Genomic DNA, 4578 nt, shown 5'->3' with positions numbered 1-4578 from the left:
CATATTTTGCAAAATCTGCTTTAAATCATCCGTAGAAGTACTTGAAGAAGAAGTCAATGATGAAGCTGAAGTAGAGGACAAAGCAAGAATCGTAAAAGAGGCTGAAACTGATGTTGAAGTATCTCTCATCCTAAAATTTAAATGCAACACTTTCACGTCGGGTTCACCAAAGATGTCAAAGGGTTTTTGAAAGCAAAGTCGCATCTACAGAAGACCTTGACAAATTTCAAGATAGAAGATCAATATAGCGAGATCAGATTCAATTTGAAAGCTCAATTTCAGATAATATGAGACATACAGTCAGCTACATCTGATTGGGAGCATCTCCAGTAAACGTCTTGACAAAGACGTCTATTACTTCAGGTTTAGTTGAAGGCTTATATAATATGTCAACCTGTTGGTCAAGTGGCTTGTAGCACTGGTGGAAGCTCTACAGGGGCTGCACTTGAAGAAGTTCCTTTTGAACCTGTGAAAAGTACTGCATTTACTCATGGAGTCAGAATTGGACATGAGCTACAACAGCTCTCTCCTGAGGCCCTTGTACATGCTTATGAAACATCAGGGCATAAGAGCTCCCAGGATGACTCCAGCCTCTCTTGTACAAGAGTTAGAAAGCAAGAATAGAACTGTCGTTAGAAGTTAGTCAAACATTGTGGAAGAAGATTATACATGGTTAGATGCTTTTATCAAACAGTGATGGGGCAGATAATCACAACGACTCAGAATACACATCTCCATTAGCATCTGCTTGGTAAAGCTTGTAAAGTTCAAATCTCTATTTTTCACAAGGTCGTCGCACTAAAATTCAACACCTTGGCCATATTTGTGCATCTTGAACATAACCTTCAGACATCCAAATGGTATCATGTCAGAGTCCTCTGTTATCACAATGTCCACAAGACCATTTATTGACAAGAAGGTCATCTATGCATCAGCCTCATATGGAGCTACAATATAATCAATCTTCTCATGCTATAAACTCAAACTGTATCAGTGACTTGGTGTAAGAATTTCTTAGGCCAGCTTCTTATCATCATCCACCTTACCGTTGAGCTAATATGTTATATGTTGAAGAGACTCTTGCTATTTCAGAGAGAGATGATCTACAGGTTGTCTGTTGATCAGTACTATATAGGAAGCACCAAGATAATCTGTATGCTGAAGACTAGACTCTTGCTATTTTAGAGAGAGGAACACTCTGTAGGTTGTTTGCTGATCAGTACTGTATGATGAAGATTGTCTAAAATGTGCGCTTACAACCTCAGATAGTACAGTAATAAAATAAACTATGTGCACGCTTTCATCTCTGCAACCACGATGTCCGATGTTTCATAATCTAAGCTACTATTTGAACTGTCCTCTGAATCCAAGAATTTTTTTTAAAGTCTGAATCAAAGTAGTCTCTTTTTTTCCTCCTCTTCCCCAGGCCTACAACACGCCTCCTTTTTCCCCAGAAAAGTGGCCCCTTTTTTACCAGAAAAGTGGCCCAGACACTAAAGCAAACAAGTAGTATGGTTTTTTTTTCATGGATCCTCCCAAACTGCATAGTGTCTACCCTCAGGAAGATCTCGTTGCTCAACTAGATTTTCCATTTTCATACATAGCCATAAACTGCCCTGAAGAAGGTACAATCCTAGCTGTGTGCTCAACCACTCGTGTAAGTAGTTTTGCACTCTCGATAAGAATCTCGACATCAGTATCAGAAGGAAAATTCAAGAGTTTCTTAAGACAATCTGTGGCACTTGGAGCAGCTAATAGTGTCTGCTGTAGGTACAAAAGCATAGACACTACTACTGCCAAAACAAAATCGCTCCTTGATGAATGCTAAAAACTACCAGTGCCTTCCTTGCTTGTCCAAGATTCATTTTTGTTCACCACCAAAAAGATTCCATCCCACAACAAAAGAATCTTATCAAGGTCAAATTCTCTACCAAAAAGAACCCTCAACCATCTCATAGCAAAAAACTATGGTTCCACCCCGAGCTCCATGAGATAGTTATACAGTGTCAAGTCAGCAGCAGCAGCCAGGACTCTATGGATTGAGTACGATGCTTCAAGCACAGGAGACAGACCAGTGATAGAGGTAGACCCATTTGTGGGTAAAAAGTACTCTGCCATTTTGACTCCCCAACCTTTCCCAGTCATGAAAGCATCAAACATTATATAGGCATCATGTTCAACAAACCTAGCAGATAGAAGAGCACCAAGCTCTCCTTCAGCTCCATATGTGTCACTTCCTAACACCATGATTTTGAAATCAAGACCTGTCTCGTCCACCTTCAAGTGGGGTTCATCACAAGGGGTCCTAATCTCTTACCATTCTTCACAACGTTTACTGTTGGGCACGGCATATATGTTATAGAACATCAGATGTTGGCTAGTTTGCTGCTTTCTATTTCCCAGGATATAAGATAGCAGTGGCCCTCAAACCTGTCATAAAAAAGGTCTTCATTTTGCTGCTTAATTTGCGAGAGGTGCATAATATCAATATGAAGAACATAAAGAAGTGGAGCAAGTAATTCATGCATCCCTTATTGATAGTTGTAGTGAGGGTGCGTAAGTGACCATAATAGTAAAATCCTACATAGCATGGCCTGGCAATAAGAATTTTGGAAGAAACTCTCATGCTCTGGATACAAGCGTGTAAGATCCATGTCAGTTGTCCTTTCTATCTCAGCATTCAGAAAGTACTGGCTCTAAACACTGTCTGGATTTTGAGACAATGGATTGTCGATGTCTGCTAATGACCTATGGGCTCCTCCATGGCATGAGGATCAACTAGTAGTCTTCTTCTATGTTCTGCATACCTTTAGTCCACCAAGCATTTGCATTAGATAAGAATCTTATATGCAGCTGCCTTTGTGAAAACACATCCTGAAAGAGGGAATTGGGAGAAGCCCTATGGTGACTGTCTGTGGCCTTATCAGTTAAGTTGTTGATCTGAGCAAGTACAATCTGCTTATCTGACAAAAAGTTGCTAATCTCAGAAATTGCAAGTCCTTATGGCATGAAAAAGATGTTGATCTGAGCAATGACGATTCCTTATATCACAAGAAAAATATCTAGCAGTTATAGCACGCACATTGAATGTATCAAACATTATTTGTGTCATCTTCTCTCTATTAGCCTTGGGACTCAGTGGAGCTTCTGTGAGGAGGACTGGATGCTCTTCCTTAATGACCTCTGTTGTAGCCCTTAGCTTTTCAACTTCAGGAACCTCCATTGCAAGATCCAAGGTAGATGGTAATCGATCTTCTAGTGCTTCTGAAACTGAGCCAAACTTCCCAAACATATCCACCACTATGCTTCCCACAAATATATTCACTTTCAAACCTCTCTCCACTATACTGCTCACGCAGAACAAAAATGCAAACACAACGACTAAGTATATACAAAGTAACAAATGTCACACACACAACTTTTTGGTGGATTTCACACTTCGGATGCGCAGTAGTACGACACCGTAGTTACCATGTTTAATTAGAATGCATTATTGTATGGTGGACTGATGTGTAGTGGTTTCTTTTTTTGGAGAGTCTGTTCGACGCTCCTTTGCGGTGCGACTGAGCTTTTAGATGGCGAGGATCTATAGCCCGCCCTTGGATCCCTGGAGGTCACACACCCTTCTTTTTTGGTCACGTGATTTGTGTAGACATTTTCTATGTAGTAGTGATATCTTACCATGATTGTACCAGTCACTTTCATTATGTGACCATGTATTTATTTCATATATCAGTGTTATGATTTAAGTACACTTTTTCTTTATTTACATAAGCATTGTACACAGTGTAGAAACTATTTTGTATGGCCCAAATAAAGCACATAGTACAAGATGCCCTACCACAAATTTTTTTTTTCCTTGTTACTGTCGCTATTAGCATCGCAAATTTACCTGCGCGCGTCATTATTGGCATCGTTATTAGTGCCCAGAACATCGATAGTGATGCTAATAATGACATTAATATCGACTGTTCTATGGCGTTGCCAATAACGATGCTTTTTGCGACGACGGGGGAAATTTTCTTTATTTACATTTTCATCGCTTTTAACATCAATGTAAGGCCTATATCTTGTAGTGAGAGGAAGAGAGAAAAGGAAATGAGAGAGGGAGAGGAAGAGAGAAAAGGAAAGAAGGAACAAGAGAGAGAAGGAAAAAACATTAAACATAATAGGGAAAGAGAGGGAGAGGGAGAGAAAATGAGAGAGGGAGAGGAAGAGAGAAAAAACATTAAACATAATAGGGAAAGAGATAAAGAGAGGGAGAGGGTGAGGGAGGGAGAGAAAATGAGAGAGGGAGAGGGAAACATTAAACATAATAGGGAAAGAGAGGGGGAGAGGAAGAGATAAAAAACATTAAACACAATAGGGAAAAAGAGAAAGAGAGGGAGAGGGTAAGGGAGGGAGAGGAAAAGAGAAAAGGAAAGAAGGAACGAGAGAGAGAGGGAAAAAACATTAAACATAATAGGGAAAGAGAGAAATCCATAATAGGGAAAGAGAGAATGAGAGGGAGAGGGTGAGGGAGGGAGAGGAAACGAGTGAGAGGGAGAGGAAGGGAGAAAAGAAAATTAGAGAAGGAGA

The 4578-nt window shown here is 40.1% G+C and overlaps 1 pseudogene; it reads right to left on the bottom strand.

Annotated features, from left to right (window-relative positions):
- Positions 1–1575: 1575 nt before the first annotated feature.
- Positions 1576–3223, bottom strand: LOC148039631 (uncharacterized; annotated as a pseudogene).
- Between the last annotated feature and the right edge of the window lie 1355 nt (positions 3224–4578).

The sequence above is a fragment of the Lygodium microphyllum genome, chromosome 2 (assembly GCF_053477565.2).
Source record: "Lygodium microphyllum isolate KBCC chromosome 2, Lygodium_microphyllum_v1.1.10, whole genome shotgun sequence".
In the NCBI taxonomy this organism is placed as follows: domain Eukaryota; kingdom Viridiplantae; phylum Streptophyta; class Polypodiopsida; order Schizaeales; family Lygodiaceae; genus Lygodium; species Lygodium microphyllum.
The sequence above is the reverse complement of the archived record's forward strand: the minus strand, read 5'-3'. Positions and strand labels throughout refer to the sequence as shown.